This window comes from Herpailurus yagouaroundi, unplaced genomic scaffold (genome assembly GCF_014898765.1).
Source record: "Herpailurus yagouaroundi ecotype Mexico unplaced genomic scaffold, PumYag 253, whole genome shotgun sequence".
Lineage (NCBI taxonomy): Eukaryota > Metazoa > Chordata > Mammalia > Carnivora > Felidae > Herpailurus > Herpailurus yagouaroundi.
In genome coordinates, this window is record NW_024412470.1 from 7,562,640 (window position 1) to 7,580,610 (window position 17,971).

Consider the following 17,971-nt stretch of genomic DNA (forward strand, 5'->3'; position numbering starts at 1 on the left):
TGGAAGATGTGCACGATTAGGACAGGTGCCAGGGAGATGATTCAGGTAGTCCGTGTGCATTCTTTAGTGACCAACTATTTGGCTCATAAATTCAGCCAAAAAAGCAATCAGATCAGTCCAAAAGCCGGTTTGGCTGGGCTTTCTTTTTTGTTGGGCCGACAGAATATCGAAGGAAGCAACTGGTTATTTGGCAATGAGCACCTGTCCAAGGACCTCACTGCTCTTCTCGCAACTTAGTGACCACACAATCGATTCTGCTCAGTTAGAAGAATGGAACTAGAGCTGTCTTGGAACCGTTGGGTCCCATTTGTAGCCCGGGAAGTGAAGGGACTCCGCCAAGGTCTCACAGCGCCTGGCAGAGCGGAGGGCTGGAAGCCCAGTGTCCAGAGTCCCGGACGCAGTGTCTCCTGCGATGTCACCCCGTCACCCCATTGCGTGTCCTTCCTGGTCACCTCTTGAACTTTCTGCCTCACCTTCTTGAAAAGGAAGACTGGAAAAGTGAGTGTCTCTAAGTAGCTTGTAGGGTCTTAGCTGAAGTCAACTGCACGGCTGTTGGGGCTCAAGGTTGGGGTCGCTGGGCACCTAGATGAGGCCCATTTTTTCTCTTCTTTAGCAGACAGAACCCTCCCCACTGCAAAGGCTCTGCGCACAGAATCTGCCAGTGAGGCATTCTGGCTGAGGGTTACTCTAGCACAGGAACAGATGACAGGACGGCAGGCAGTCCGTCCCCTTCTAGGGAATAAGGCAAGGATTCCTTTAACACAATGTGACAACTAATCTCTCTATAGCATCTGACTGAGAGGTTTTAATTACTACTGTGATATACACACGTGATCGCTTTATTCCCGCAAACAGCCGGGACAGGGTATGTGTTTCCCCGGTTCTTTGCAGCACAGAGCGGACAGATTCCGCACCCCTCTCCTTCTTTTCTCCTTGTCTCCTTATTTCCTTCTTTCCCCCTGCTTTGCTTTCGCCCTCCTTTCATTTATCCTTAATTTGTGAGAACGAGCTTGTTGATTTTCTGCTTTGAACATAAGGCTGGGTCCTTCAGCTCTCCTTCCCAGTCCCAGACGTGGCGGCGGACCCCGTGGTCCCGGGGAAGGAAGGTGTTTTCACAGCCTTGCTGGCATTCGGATGAAGACCTCTCTGGGAGAGAGTGTGTGTGCTCGTCTGGAACAGCACAGCGCAGGAAAGGCGGGCATCACAAGAAGGGATGCGGTGGGGAGCACCCAGCTCAGGACCTAAACCGCGACCCCCAGTTCTGAGCCCGGGTCATCATAATACCAGATATCTGTTTCGTACGCCAGGTAAAAATACATGAACACCTGGACCTTACAGTGACAAATGGCTGAATATTTGGGAGCGTCGAGATTCAGCTCATTCAACTCAGGTTATTTGTTTATATTCAAACACGAGATGATCCAAACGCTCAGTTTGGACGACTGCAACATTCATTTGCAAATCTCCCTGCTTCCGGGCAAAACGGTGTTGTAAAATATGCCAAAAAAAAAAGTTGCATAAAATGGAAGTATTGATCAGATGTGGTTTGAGCACCAAGATGTTCCACAGTATGAAACATTTCTCAGCAGCTTAGTGTGTGTGCATAGACACCTGTTCGATTTGAAGAGAAAGAATATGAATTCAAGAGAGAAAACGTGAAGCCCTCACTGTGATGCTTCCCATGGGCAGAGCAAGTCAATACCCAGTGTTCCTTTCCATGTGGTTAATAACAATCGTCCCTTACTGAGCACAAGACTATAGCCATTATGAGAGACACAGTGGTGAAATCTAACTTACTAATAAAAGGGTTTTTTTTTTAATGTTTTTATTATTTACTTTTGAGAGAGACAGAGTGACAGAATGTGAGCTGGAGAGGGGCAGAGAGAGAGGGAGGCACAGAATCCGAAGCGGGCTCCAGGCTCCGAGCTGTCAGCACAGAGCCCAACACGGGGCTCAAAATCACTAACCATGAGATCATGACCTGAGCCCAAGTCAGTCGCTTAACCCACTGAGCCACCCCAGCGCCCCCCTGATAAAAGTTTTGATGGAAAGCAGACATCATCACCCGGGTCCTCTACTCCGGGGACCACCCCCTGGTGATTATCACTCCTGGTCTGGACGTGCTTCCTTCAGGGTGCTCTCACTCCAGATGCTTCCCCTGATATATATCCTATAGCTCTGCCATCTATCCCTGTTCCTGGCTACGCTGCTCTCACCCTCACCTTCCGCCTGCGGCCTGGACAACGTAACGGCCTCCAAAGCTCCCGTGCTTGGCTCAGACCACATCACGCTGACCCAAGCCGGCCCGTGGTCTGAGTCTTTGGGCCGTCCACGGTCTTGACTCTCCCCTGTTTTTCAGGGTCGATTCTGTGGCAATATTCTCTCTCTACCGAGCATCTGACCAAGAACCGGACTCTTTTATCCAAACCCACTCTGTACCTTTTCATTTCTAAATCTTTGTTGGCTGTTCCATCCCCCTGGAACCCCTTCCCATCCTCAACGCCGTCCCCAGGCTGTTGCAATCCTACACATTTTTAAAGTCCTGGCCTAAATGCTTCCTTTCTCAGGGGCCTGTCCTCTGCACCCCCACCCCTAGCACTTTCACTGCTCTTTGGGGCTCTGCCAAGCTCTTGCTGGAACAGAAGGAAGAGTCTCGCTGAGCTCAGGAGGACAACGCATTCGCTTTAGCTGCCACCACAAAGGTGTGTGGCCCTAATTGCATCCCTCAATCTCTTTCAGCCTCAGTTTCCTCAGGTGTCCACATGATGGGTTGGGACTGTACAGCCTGGAAGGGGCCTTCTGTTTAAAGCCCAGTGATCCCATGACTCTGCTTTCAGAGTCTGTGTGTTAACTCCCCTGCAATGTACTAACTCCTTGAGGGCAAAACGGACCCCTTCTCCGCCTCGACCCTCTTTCTTCTTGGTGCGTGAGTATCTTGCACTCGGACGTACCCAGTAAGTCCTTGTTAAATGAAAGAACGGATGCAAAACAATCTTTTGATGCAATGTGATCTCACTATTTCATTTTCAGCAGCGAGATGGAAGAACTGATGTGCACCGTTCATTTAACAACTATTTCCTACCTCTTTTTGTTCACGCACAGCGTTCGCTTTGGTTAAAAAGGTACATGCTGGAGAGCAATCTGGATTAAAAGGAAGGGGTCTCTCCTGTCTCCCTCTGCTTGATTGCCTTTTCCTGTGTGCACATGGATTTTTTCCCCCTAAATAAACTGCATGAGGTAAGTATTATTCGAGGGGATGTGCTTCGACCTTCTGCCTCCTGTCACTAAAGAGGTATGCTTTTGAGTTTTGAAGAGATGCCCAATGTTATACAACCCCGTGCTTCCCGGAGCTCTCTGTGTTGGTTGGCCACATAGAGTAGGAGGTCACCCATGTGATGTGATTTCAGAGGCACCATCTGCCTCCCCACTGGTTGTCATGAAGGAATTATTCCTCTGGTTCAAGAAGGCTTTGCTTCTCCACGAGTCGCCTGCGGAAGTCATACACCTCACGCTATCACTGAGGATCCTTTAATCCAGCAACATTTACTTCAAGTGCATTCTAGAAAACCCAAGTTCCGTGAGACGCTAATAGGTGTTAGGTACAAAGGGGGCTTCTGTGATAAAATAAATTGGGGCAGTTACATACATCAAGTAAAATTAAACAGGTTTTCCTCGTGGCAGGACTTCTCAGAACGTCGAATGGGTCAATGTGGGAGACGAATACGGTAGTCCCATTTCCCAAACTCGCACGACTGTAGAATTAGAACCCGCTCGGCTATATACTACTACTATTATTGTTATTATTATTTTACATTAAGGGTCCTAAGGATCTAGATTTTCACCGAACACATTCTAGAAAAATCTGCCTCGGAGGGCCACAAGAGCCAGCCAAGTGCCAAATTCGGAAAGGCAGGCAGGCAAACTGGAGTGAATAAAAAGATGTACCCAGACAGACCGCTGCCTCCAGCGACCAGCACGGCTCGGAGCGGCAAGGCGAGGCGCTGACCTTGCCAGGTAGTGGGAGACCCCGACTCCACCCGAGCGCCAGGTACCGCCTTCTCTTTCACAAAGTGGCACCTGATGCCCCTTTGATGCGCTGTCCTCACACTTTCACTGGGTGACCTTGAGGGCTCAGAGAAAGCTGTGCTATTCCACCGGCACCTTCGCAGGATGCTGGGCTCTGCACTTGGCAGGACAGGGGGAAGCCACGAGCATCCTGAGCCCGGGACGTGAGATGCCCAAGCCCTTCGGAGACCAAAACTACCGCTTAGCTCGTTATGTCAAAACGTCAGTCTGGGGTGGTGTCGATACCAGGGCTGGGGTGACGGGAAATCGGTAAAGCCTATTTCCTGATCATGCAGACTTGGACACAGACCATGACTGACTATTTCCCCTCGGTGTTTCAGAAGCAACCTGGGCTGTCTGGATGCAACGTTCCCAAGACAAACAGGTTGACCACAAGCCTTAAAAGAAAAAAACACTTGTTCTGTGGTGAAATGAAAACTCCTTCTATAAGAGAGCCGGTTGCGGCCGAGGGAGTGGAGGAAAGTCCCTGTGACGGTCACACGGAGGCGTAGTGAGGCCAGTCCCAGCCCTGCGAAGCCCTGGGTGGCCCTGGTTAGTGAGAACAGAAGAGCACTGGGAGTGGAGGCGCGGCAGGTCAGGAAAAGCCCCCCCTGAGCAGCCGGCTGTCCTGGATCCCCCGGTCCCACCATCCGGGGCACCCTCCCTGTCACAGCCCCTCCCACACGGACTCCAGCCCCCCTCCTCTGGCCCTCTGTCCTGTTCCCACCGCGTGCTCTTCTGCAATGTCACAGTCCAGCAGGCTGTAGGGACCCCCCTCCCGGTGGTCCGGGCGGCTCTGCTTAGGAGCACACGGGAGGCTGAGCGAATGTCTGGCTGCGCAGCTCTGTTCCTTGTCACACTGATCTCGTCCGTCCCGCTTAACGGAAGGAGCACCCTTGCTCCTCATCAAGGAGACACGCCCCTCCTGCCCCCCCCCCCACCCCGCACGCAGGCAATGACCCTCCCTGAGCCAGGCACGCAGGGACAGGTGCTGGGCACAGCAGGGCCTGGTGATGTGTGCTCCTACCGCGGGGAAGTCAGAATGCTGGGCGCCCGGGAGCCGAGGATCAGGCCGAGGTCCTACTTTCTCCACCCCTGTGTCTTCCCCCGACGGCCGGAAGACTCAGGACGAATGGACAAGGTGACTCTGGGGTGGTCCTGGAGCCAAGGACACAGCCACACTTCCTCATCTGCCCGAGCGGCAGCCTGGCGGGGGGCTAACGAGCAGCAGGGTGACAGGCAGGGACTGCAGGGGGGTCACAGCTGCTCAGACTGTGCAGGCACAGGGGCTGCGCTGCCCTCCCTCCCAAAGGAGGCTCTTAGTGCCCACGGCCGGGACACCTCGGGCCCCTTCACTCACCCCCTCCGACCTCCCCCTTGTGGGTGCAGGCGGCCCTCGGCCTGGAAAAGGGTTCAGCCCGTTTACTTGCAGGGGAAAAGCCTCCTCCGTCTGACCAGCGGGGCTTTCTGCTTCTGGCCTTGCTGCAGATGAGAAGTGGGGGGCAGAGGATTGCTGGGGTGCCCCAGCACTGGCGACACGGGCCTGCCCAGGCGTAAGCTTGGGAAAGCGCCTAACGCCTGTGGCCTCCAACACTCAGTCCGGGAAGTCCCCCTGGGTTTCTCCTGCCTCCAGCCTGGGACGGGAGCCCGGAGGCCACCTGTGCCTGGCTCTCCCTGCCACCTCCCCACCTGGTTGGGACAGGCTACCCCTGTCTTGTTTCCAGCCTCGCCGCGTTGCCCCGGCTCTGCCCCGGGTGCCCAGCAGAGGCGGGTTCCGTGAAGGTTGTTGAGTGAATAAGACAAGCGAACCAACCATTCGGATTCCCCAGCTAGCTCAGCTCCGAGGAGCAGGATCCAGAGAGGCCCAGGAGCTCGCCCCCACTCCAGGGGCAAGTGTCACCCCCTTCCTGGCACCCCGTAGGGTGCCCTACAGGCGAGGTCTCTCCCCTCCGCTCCCTCCTCAGGGACAGGCAGCCGCCCTGATCCTTTCGTTAGAAAGTCACCGTCACAGTGGGTGTGGGGACACCCCTGGGGGCAGGGAGGAAGCCGTTCTTTAAAGAAAAGTGTGTTCCTTCTGGAATGACGTGTGTCCCACAACCTGCAGAGCCCTTTGCACCTTCCCCACAAGCTGGGCTGTGCCCCTGTCCTGGAGCGCCTCTCTCTCTCTCTCTCTCTCTCTCTCTCTCTCTCTCGTGCTCAAGTGGCTTCCTGGAGGTACAGACCCCCTCCCAACCCCAGTGTCTCCCCCTCCCGATCTCCCAAACTGTCTCTTCCTTCTTCCCCCTCCTCCCACAATAGCTTCAGTCCAGGAGGACAGTTCCCGTTGCTGGGGCCAAGGGCGATTCCTGATGTCCCCCATGAACCCCTCTTCTCAGCGCCGGCCTCCCGGCTGCGACCAGGAGGAGGAAGGCGACGAGGAAGAAGCAGGATGCTAACGCCCACAGCCTCCAGCGGGCCCAGCCGCGGAGGAACAAAGCTGTGGTCGCCGGCTGCGAGCGCGCACGTTCGGCCCAAGCGCGTCACCTGCCTCTGTCCTCGAGACGCCCGCCGCGCGCCGCCTCTCACAACAGCTGGCCCACGTGTCACAGCCAATTAGGCTTTGGAGGGAGCGAGAGGGAAAGGAGTGACACCACGTATTGACCCCTGCTGTCGTGGGGGCCGGGGCGGAGGCCAGCACGCGTCCCCGCACAGCCACGCCGCTAATTAATCACCTCGGCCACCGAGTCGTGACAGCGCTTTGCGCGCGGCGCCAAGATCACGTGGAGGCAGGACCGCACCTGCGGGGACCGCGGCGCCGGCCACGCTCCCGGCCGCCAGCCGCCCCTGTCTCAGCTGGCCCTGCAAAGCCTGCTTCTGGCAAGTCTTCTGGAAGCTGTTGGGGTTAAAAGAAAGGGTGGAAAAGAGAGAGGACACTTTCTAAAAGCCATCAATAATGACACGGAATGCCGATTGGTGGAGACAGAGCTGGGCGCAGAGACGGAACTGGCCGGGAGCCAGCCAGGGCAGGGCCCCCTCTCTGGGGCTGGTGACTTGGCCTCGTTCGCAGGTGCTCAGGGATTCGCGGGGGGGCATGGGCCTGGGACCAGGCGGCCCTGCATCTTCAGGGTTGTCTTTCCTTCTTTCCACTGGCTTCTCCTTCCCCCTTTGTCCTACCCTTCCTTCCTCAGGCATGCAGGGAGCCGGGCCTAGCTCATGCACGTCTTGGAAGACTTGAATTAGATGTCACCACCTCCAGGAAGCACCCACTGTGGGTACATCCTCGGCCATCCCGAGAGTACCCTGCACCCTGCGTCCTGGCACTCGAGACCCTGAACTCTGACGGGCTATTTGCTGAAGGCAAAGGCCCGTCTGAGCAGCTCTGGTCTTAGTGCAGTCTCTGCCATAGTGTCTGGTCCCAGCTTTGTACTCAGCAACATTTGTGGAACGACTCCCCGGATAAGGCCTCATCTCACCTTCATGAGCTCAAGGTCCGCGGGGGTATAGACACAGACCAGGTAACTGCACGGCAGCCAGGCAAAGCCTGTGGTGTCCCGTGGCAGGGTTCGGGGTGGGGACAGGCGAGGGCAGACAAGAGAAACGCCAGCCCCACCTCCAGCCACAAAGCGCGCAAGGGACCTTGTGTTGTTGACAGCCGCTTTTGTGGAACTCTTGGGTGGAGTCCACTCCATTTCTACCAAAAGCTCGAAATAATGGCCAGAGCGGTCAGGGCAGTCACTGTAGGGCTTATTTGTGGGCAAAAGTCCTCCTTTGGGATAAAGCTTATCCTGGTCACTCACAGACTGAACACAGGCAAGGCCGCTTGCTTCAGGGGACACAAAACACAGCAGGGGCGTGTTCTGGGCCTCCATTGGGATATAGATCATTCAAGGTTCCTTTCTAATTTTAAGAGCCGGGAGCCATTTGCGTGTGCGGAATCAAGCCCAAACTCTTCCTCAGTGCGAATGGGAGAGAAATCGTTCCGCAAGGTCAGATCCCTCCTGTTCCACGACAAGAGCCATCGTGAGCAGGTAGGAACGGCGCTGGACGGTTACAAAACAGTTCGTCCCGTTTTTCGTCGGGCTGAGTGGAAGGAAGACTCTAGAACAAACAAGCGAGGGAGTTTCCAGCCTCTCTGTCAACGGTCACTGAAATAACAGCCGATTCTGCGCAATCATTCACTTCCTGATAAAGACACTGAGTAGTCTCTGGCTCTGAAAGGAGAATATATTCTTCAAAAAGAGAATATGCCTTCAAGAAATCTCTACCCAAATGTTTAGGTCTTGGGATACCCCCCCAAAAAAAGTATCTCTGTGTTTCTAAAGAAAAATCTAAGTAAAGTATATAAAAAGAGTTAAAAAGATGGTTTAAAAGTCTAATAAGTGATACTTTAAGATGTCAGAAACTGGAATTTGTAGCTTAAATGTGTAAAAAAAAAAAAGTACTTATATTAAGAAAACACAACCACGCCTACAGGAATGGCTGGTGCACTCCCCAGATTGCCCGAACCGAGAGTGACCCCAACCCGGAATTATGTACGTGGGGTGGGGGGTGGAGTTAGAGCTGGTGTTTGTGAGGACAACAGCAGAGTTCTGGACCGTACTGCAGGGACATTTGACCCTGGGACTTGTCTATAGTCTACCTTTGGTTGTCAGCGTCAAATGGCAATGGTTGTACTGCAGAGAAGATATACGTTAACGACAGGCTAGGATTGAGTTCAAGTGTGCCCTCTTGGCTGGAGTGACTTTGGGCCACATTCTCTTCTTTGGCTAGTGCTTCTCGAGCACACACTTGCTCGTGCACTCATATCCACTCCTACATTTATATCCCAACTAAGAACACAGAGAGTCAGGTGCTCTGCTAGGACTAGGGATACAGAGGGATAGTCCAGACATGCTCCCTGCCCCAGTGCTGTTGGATTTCTCTAGGCATGGATGTCTTCCTTCAGGATGTAGGAATGGGAAGGCCAGTCTCAAGGTCATGCCGTTTCTGTTTTGGACAGTTTACCTAGAGCAACAGCCAGGCTGGCGTGCATTTCATTTTGACTTCTGATATTTGCTTTGGATCGATGTTGTCCAGTTTTGGAAATTTCTAACAAAGTTTTGGTGGACAATAAATGAACCAGTGTGTGCTCTTTCAAAAATTACTTTATCCAGAAAGGAGTCAATCATTTAAACATTTTTTTCTTCTGGCTTCAAATGTGTTGCGTTTCTTTGTTTTTTTTTGCTTTTCCTTTTACTTGATAACCAGTGCAATGCCAGGTATGACTGGGGATGCAGAAAAATGTTCTCGTATTTCCTGTTTTCCTACTTGGGATGCGTACGTAAGTGTGAGTGATAAGTGTGTGTCCATGCATGTGAGTGTGTGTGCACAGGTGTAGGGTTAGTATATGCACACGGAAGGGCATGTGAGGGCTTGTGGATGTTTGGATGAGAGTGTTTGGGTCTATATGTGTGTGCGTGACCATGAGTGTAGGTGTGGGTGAACACACATGTGAGTGAGAATATGTGTGAGTGTGTGTATATCTGTAAATATGTTCATAGAAGACGTGTGTGGGTGAGCGCAAGAGTGGAGGGGCAGCGTGCGTTTGTATGCACATGTATGCGTGTGTGCAAGTGTAGAAGTGTGTGAGCATGTATGTCTGTGAGTGACTGTGTGTGTGTGTGTGTGTGTGTGTGTGTGTGTGTGTGTCTGTGAAGGCACTGTGATGTCTCTCTTACTGACAGACTCTGGAGACCAGACGTCTGCTCCTGAGAACGAAAACGCAGGAAGTCTTTAAAAAAAGGTTTTTTTTATATACGTTTTATATACGTTTATTTATATTTGAGAGAGAGAGAGCGCACAAGCGGGGGCGGTGGGCAGAGAGAGAGGGAGACACAGAATCCAAAGCAGGCTCCATGCTCTGAGCTGTCAGCACAGAGCCCGATTTGGGGCTCGAACTCAGGACCTGTGAGATCATGACCTGAGCCAAAGTTGGACGCTTAACCAACTGAGCCACCCAGGCGCCCCAAGAAAAACAGGAAATCTTAGTATGAGGTCAAAAGGCAGGCAACTTGCTCCTCCAGATGACTTTTTTGACAGGTCTTTTTCTTCCTAATTAGTCTTTAAATATGAAATCAAACTTAGTAAAAACAATAATAAAAACAGAGGGGGGATTGGTCTGAAAAGGAAAAAGATCCCCGAGATAGAATCCAGCAGGGATTGAAAAAAAATAAGTGACAGGCTGGACGTTTCTGGCAAAATTTAAACTGAGCAAAAATGACTGAGTTGAGCCATTGCAGGGCGGGCAGTGTGCCCCCCCGGGCTCTGCTCTGTGATGGGCCAAGTTCCCAGAACGTGGGAGGGCTTCTCTCCCAGCCTCCCGGCGGGCATGTCACCCGGAAAGCTGGGCAAAGGGTCTCCGTCTAAAAGGTGAAGTCTCCATCTAGTGGCCACACACAAAACTGCAGCTCCCCCAGAGCCGTTCCAGAACAAAATCAGAAACCAGCTAGGAGCAGGGCGGGTGGACCTGAAGGCAAACCTGGGAGACTGCCCGAGTTGTCTGCAGCCCCAGCCTCCTCCCTGTGACATCATAGAAAAAAACATGTTGGCTTCTGCCCCCAGTTCCTGCACAGAGCTCCCTAAAATCCTTGCAATTTCCTAAGTGATAAGAGCTCTCGGGGTATCTTTTGTTGTAATATCTGGTCTGTCCTGAGTTCCTGACGTTCCTACAGTCCCTTAGAATTTCCTGGGGGGTGGTAGTGCTTTTGTCTAACGAGGTGACTGGGGGAGGAGCTGGTCCCCGGAAAGACTGAGCCATGGTTAGAAGCCCGGCCCCACCCCATCGTCCAGGCTGTGGGTAACCTGGGGACCTACTATTTGCCCTGGAGTCTGAGGTGGGGATGGTCTCGTGGGACTGAGCCCGTGACCTGCGGAGACTGCAGTAACCCTGAGTAGTGTCCGAATTATATTAGATTGTAGGACACCCAGCTAAGAATTGCTTGGTGTGGGGAAAAGCCCCACATCTGGGGTCAGAAGTGTTGTGAGTGTGGCAGCGGTGTGACAGTAAAGGAGACGCCCAGGGGCTGGTTTCCTCTACCCCGCCTTGCAAACTCCCTCCTGCTCCCTTCAAAGGCTCTCTGCCCTCCTGCCTTCCAACCACCGCAGCTGGCAAACTCTCTCTCAGTCATTTGCGTCTCCTTCCCCTATTTTCCCGTTGGGAGACGGAGCTGCCGCGTTACGGAAGACAAGGACGAAGGCCACGGTCAGAGGCTGTCCGACGTGTGATTTCTGGACCTCTGTCGCCGAAAGGGTGGGCGTCGCGTTTTCTCTAAAAGGGTGGCGAGAGTGGGCAGTCACACTCAGACACGAAGGTCACCAAATCAGCCAGCCTGCCAGGGCGGGTGCCGCTTCGGATGTGGCCCTAGGCAGGAGGTGGGCGAGCGCCCGGGCGTCAGCCTGCGGAAGGAAAGCCGACTCACCAGGCAGGTGGAGCCGGCAGGCACATGTAGCCTGAGACTGAGCCACTGACATCCAGGCAGTGGCCGCTTTGGGGCTGAGGCAGCCTCCTTGGAGCCTTGGGGTTCTAGAATCCAGCACATCCCAAGCATACCAGGAGGGTCCTTAGGGTTTATCGCAGATGCCAGCTATGGGCATGTAAACTAAAACGAGCGTCCTCTCGTCAGAATAGAAACACTGACATTTCAAATGGCTTTATGGAACAATGACAATGACTGACATGGTGAAGGTTTTTTTTTTTGTTTTGTTCTGAGGACTGGAGGGGCAGAGGGAGAGAATCTTTTTTTTTTTTTTTTATTAAAGTTTATTTATTTTGAGAGCGGGGAGAGGGGCAGAGAGAGGGAGAAAGAATCCCAAGCGGGCTCCGTGCTGTCCGCACAGAGCCTGACGTGGGGCTCAGTCCCACGAATCATGACATCGTGACCTGAACTGAAATTAAGAGTCAGATGCTCCACCGACTGAGCCATCCAGGCGTCCCTGAAGTGCTTTTGATGATGCCTGACAGCTACTTAATAACTATTAGCTGCTACGATTATTATGAAGTCATTCTCAATGGTGTCAGGGCCATCTTTCTAACAAGCCAGTAATCAGACACGAGTATTATCTCAATCTCACAGACAAGAAAACTAAAGTGTCGAGAGCCTCAGCACCCTGGTGAGACTCTGGCTACACAGGGTCTCCAATCCCTGTTGACTTGAGTCCCAAACTCGCTCTCATCCAGTGTACCACACTCTTTTTAGGGAACATGTAAAGACATGGAAAGATGTTCCCAATGTATCATCTGAAAAGGACAGTCTTACAAAATCATGTTATGGTACAGCCCTACGCTTGTACATACGTGTGTGCATGTGCAGTAGATGGCTGGATGCAGATTGAACAGCGTAGGAGCAAGAGGTCGGGAGCCCGTTTTCGGCGTTCAAGTTCTGGCTCAGCGATTTCCTCACCCTGTCGGGGAATCACAGCCAAGGGTCACCTCTATGGACTGCAGAAACAGTGGTGGGCTTGTTATAAGAATTAATCAGGTGAGGGGCTCCTGGATGGCTCAGGGGGTTGAGTGGCTGACTCTTGACTTCGGCTCAGGTCACGATCTCGTGGCTCATGGGTTCGAGCCCTGTTTTTGGCTCTATGCTGATGGTGTGCAGCCTGCTTGGGATTCTCTCTCTCCTTCTCTCTCTCTCTCTCTCTCTGCCCCTCCTCGGTTCTCCCTCTCTTTGTCTCCCTCAAAATAAATACAATAAACTTAAAAAAAAGAAAAAAGAATGAAATCAGGTGGGACAGGTGAGCACCTGACACGGGGTGTGGCACTTATTACAGATACATACTAACACTTTACAGCCATGATCTCAACATAGTGTGAATAGGGGTCCTTGTCTTCTTCTGTTGTATCCGTGTTTTCAAAGTGACCTGTCATTAACGTGTAATCCAGGCGAGACGTCATTTGAAAAGGATGTGGGGAAAGCAGGAGGGTCACAGGGGGCGGGAGGCTGGCGGTGGGAAGGGAGGGGGCTCTAGGTGTCCATACGCCTGGGTGGACCCAGCAGGTGGACCAGAGGTTTGGGGCAGATGATCTGATACAGCTTGTGCTCACTGTGGTGCAGTGGAGGCAGCTCGCTCTCCCCAACACCTACTCTTCCCTTCCTGCCACCCCAACCTCCGGGTTCGTGACCGCCCCGAACACAAACTACATTTCTGGCTTTCCTTGTAGTCAAGTGACTCCCTCTGGCCCGTGGCATGCACGTGCCGTGTGTCACTTCTGGGACGTGTCTCTGAAGGTAGAGGGACGTTGGTGCTCCACTCTCTGCCCTTCCTGTGGCTCGAAGCTGGACATGGTGGCTGCACTTTGGACCCTGAACGGGAACCCACGTGTGGCTGGTGTGATCCTCAGAGAGGCAGCTCCTGGTGGCCTCTTTGTTAGATGGCTTACTTTGGGACGGCGCTCGCAGGAGGGAGAAACAAATTTCTGCCTCGTTTTAGCTACTGTTATTTGGGATTTTGTGCCATTCATGGCTCATTGGTTTTCAGTTGTGGCCACCTCAGGGGACGCGTGGGAATATCAGGAGACGTTTTTGGTTATAACAGCTGGAGGGAAACTACTGGCATCTTGTAGGCAGGGGGCCAGAAGAGCTGGCAACCAGTTTACGGACAGCCCTCCACAGCTAAGATCTATGTGGCCCCAAATGTCATCAGTGCAAGTTGAGAGACCTTGCTCACAGCTGAACTCAATCCTAATGTAAGTGGCTTCCCAGGAGCATATTCATGATGGCTTTGTAGCGAGATTTGACCTGCGGAAGCATGGCCATGAGGTTGGCCCGGGCCATGGGAAACCCTGCCACGGTGATCCTAGCAGGATAGGGGGTCAATGGGAACAAAGATGAGCCTTGTTGAAAGCCACTTTTGTAGCTTCCGCTCTGAGGCAGAGATCCAGGTGACTGTCCCCTTACTGAGAGGTCAGTGTATTCTGGCTGGAGGAGGGGGGCGGAGGGGGGGGGCACTCTGTAGTCACAGTTACCCAGGGCATGGATATTCCTATTCCAAGAACCCTCCAGTGATACTGGTGCACTTGGATGGCAACCCAGTGTCTCCCTGGAGGGCTCTCCAGCTCCAGACCTAGTCTAAGCCCTGGGCTTCTGGTCCACAAACACCCAGTCCCCTGCGCACCAGGTCTCTCCGGTGAGCGGCAGCATAAGAAGGGCCACAGGTCTATTGCTTAGGTCAACACTGGACTAGGTTAGGGGTAGGACGTGACTGGTCCCAAGGATCCAGTTGGCTGACCTCCCCCAAATCCCTGGGGCCATGATGACGCTCTCAGAAAGGATGTACCTCCCAGCCTGGAACCCAAAGATGAGCTTCACACGTCATGTGCTGTGAAGTCTGAGAGTGAGTGACATCTGCCAGGCTCTTTTACGGATGGACTAGCGGGTCTTTCCTTGACCAGGCGAAACCCTGGCAGAACAGTCCTAAGGAGTATGTGACTGCATGTCTAACAGCAACTCCCTAAAGCGGGACAGACATGGTTGTCTGAGTTTGGAGGAATCTGCCTCACTCTGTCCCCGGCAGCCCTGCCAGTATGTCTGCGAGAGCGCAGGGATTTCACGAGGATGTTGGGGCTTCCCAGTCTCTGGGACTTGCCTTGATGGACCAGGGATCCCCCTGGTCCGGGCTGAGCCTCCGTTCTGCAGGAAGCGTGAATTGACCCAATCGGGTTGGTTGTAAGGATCGCCTCATTAAGCACTCCCAGATATGGGCAGTTGGATTCCAGCTCAGGTCCTGGGTGAGAGGCTAGACATGGCGGCCCAGGATGGAGACCAGAAGTGGTGCACATGGCGGGTGGTGAGATCGGCAGCTTCCTGTTCAACGACGCTAATCAACTCTACCGGAGTTTTGAAGAATTCTTAAAAATCTCTTGGCGGGCACGATAAGAGGCTTCTGCGACCCAACAGGAAAAATGATGGCAGTAACCAGGGTCAGATGATGGGAGTTCTAAGGCGACAGAGATTGGGTGAGAAAGAAGTCGAAGGTCAGTCGTAATTGAGGAGGGGGGTGAAAATGTTGGACGTAGTTGCTCAAGCAAATCAAGTGACTTATTTTAAAGTAGGGCCCTTGGGCAAAAATAGTTTTAAATAATAATATACAGAAGCGAAGAGAATAGTAATAAGCCTCCTATGGCCATGAATTCACAGCCCATCTTATTTCATTTTGTCCCTCATCTACTTCCTGCGTCACCCTGTACCCTGAGATTATTTTGAAACCTCTTCGTATAAATACTTTAGTGACTACCTCCAAATATATTCTTATAAAAATAAGTATAATATCATTATCACACATAAAAAGGAATACTTTTTAATATCATCATTTAATTGGTGTTCCTATTTCTCCAACTGCCTCACAATATTTTTCATAGTTTGTTTTGCGTAAAGATAGAAAGTCCATGCACTGTGGTTGATTGATGCCATTTAAATGCTTTCTCAGGTTCCCCCCTATGTCTTTTTTCCCCGTTGCAATTCATTTAAGAAACCAAGTTGTTTATCCTATAGATTTTTCTCATGGTCTGCGTTTTTCTGTTTCCACTCCGAAAGCGATGGTTAATATGCTATTCAGTCGCCTACATTTCCCAAACTTAGTGCTTAGGTAGAAGACAGATCAAATTTGGATGTGATTTTATTGTTGTTGTTGTTGTTGTTAAGACTACTTCAGAAGTGGTGCTTTGCATTTCCATTGGGGAGTACATTTGTCTGATTATGTGTCTTTTTGGTGAGCGTTGCTTAGATCCATTAATTCCTAGGGGTTGTGAAATGGTGACCTTGAACCCCCTCTAGTGGTCCAGGCTGTACAGCAGGTATCTAAAAGGGCACCTTGCACCAGCTCTTCTGGGTTTTTTTTTTTTTCCTCCCCCGGGGAAGAGTATTTGCCAAATTATTGAAAATAGTGTGGCAGAATGACAAATGTCAGACTGACATCTGTTGGGATCCTAATCCTATCCTAATCCTAGCACCTACTCATGCTACGACTCGATATGTAAATTCCTTCATTTCTCTGCACTTTAATCTCCTAATGTGTGAAATGGAAGTAACAGAACGCACCATGTATGAATGCGGTAAGTATTAGAAAGAATGTATATAAAATTGGTAGGTAATACACTCTCGGTAAAAACTAACATTTGTCCCCCATTTCATCGACGGTAAGATGAACTTTTTTTTTCACATGTTAACATCTCTGAAATCGAGATGCATCTCATGATCTAAGGTATTTTAGTTTCAATGACATAGGACTGCAATTGCGAGAGCATTCTTTTGCTCAAATGCATTGAGTCTAAATCATGGATGTTGCTACCGAGACTCATAAGCACTTGAAATGGGCTTTCTGAAGTGAGCACACTGTTAATAGTGTCTATTGGTTCTAGAATTTTCCAGCTTCACAGAAGCTGTCCATTCTAGGTTACTAGGTATGACTTTGATATACCTTGTTATTAGATCAACAAAAGTGAACTCTCAGAAGCGCTTGGAAACGCTAATATTATTATATAACATTAGCTGTTTAAGACAGAAGAAAAATAGAAAGTGCACTCCCTCCTTGTTATAGGTTGCTTTGGGCTTCTCTCTCATCTCTTCCTTTCCTTTCCCCTTTTGTCTCTGATCACAAGGAGTTAATTGTATGGGTCACATTCTGGAATTTGAATGGCGCTGTCATGGGCTGAATGTTTTGTGTCCCCCCCAGAATGCCTACGTTGAAACCTAACTGATGGTACTGGGGTGGGGGGCCTCCGGGGAGTGGCTTCGGTCATGGGGGTGGAGTCCTCTTGAACGGGATTAGTGTCCTTACAAAAGGGACCCCAGAGAATTCCCACAGCCCTTCTGCCACTTGAGGACACCTCAGAGGCTGGCTGTCTGCTGCTGGTGGAGGGCTCTCACCAGCTCCCAACCACGCTGGCTCCCTGAGCCTGGCTTTTCATCCCCAGCACTGCAAGAAATAAGTGTCTGTCCCTTAAAGCCACCCAGTCCCTGGCACTTCGTCATCCCAGCCCCGCAGAATAGTGCGTGTGAGTGCTGGTCTCTCCCACCTGCCTCATCCGTGGCAGCAGGTGGAGAAGTCCTGGCCATCTCGATCTTCCTCACGATCATGTTCTGTTTAGCTTCACCTTGGACCTCAGATATCCTTCGGTGCTTCTGAATAGTTAGATGTTAATAGTTAAATGCTTATCGTTAATGCTAAGCTTCACTCCACAGTTATATATTAATTCCATGGACCATCATCCTAAGGGGGGCATCTTTGTAATTTTTCATGGTCATAAAAACATTACAATAAACACCTTTGGGACAAGCATTCTTTTCTTATTTTAGATTGTTTATTTAGAATGGATTCCCAGAAGTAACGCGACCATGGCTAATCAAAGTGATTATTTGGGGGAAAAAAGTATTTTTATAAGTTTGGTTTTAAGAGGATCTGTCCAAGGCTGAGGAAGGATTCCATTAGGTTATGGAAGGCCAGGAAGGGAAGGGGTTTGGGCTTGGGCTTGGGGGCAGAGGGGAGTCATGGCTCTAATCAGTGAGCTGTGACCCCTGTAGAAGCTGCTGAGCTGCTGATACACATTTTGGTGAGCTTCGCTTCTTACCGAGAATACTTTATCTTTGGTATTGATGCCTTCCTGAGCACAAAATGCCAGATATCCTGAAAAATCCCTTCCTTCCCACTTGGGGACAGCACACTGGAAATGCTTGATAATCAGTAAAGAACCTCTTATTGTCAAGTGCAATCAATGAGTTCTATATAATGTCTTCAGCCAAATTTCCACGATCCCCTTTTTTGGGGATTTTTTTATGACTTCATATCTAGGTAGTAGTGAATAGTTTACTGCTCCCTACGCATAACACTGTCTTTCATGTATTCCTATTCTGCCTCTAACATCCTTCCTCCCCCTTGTCACCAGGTTGGCCCC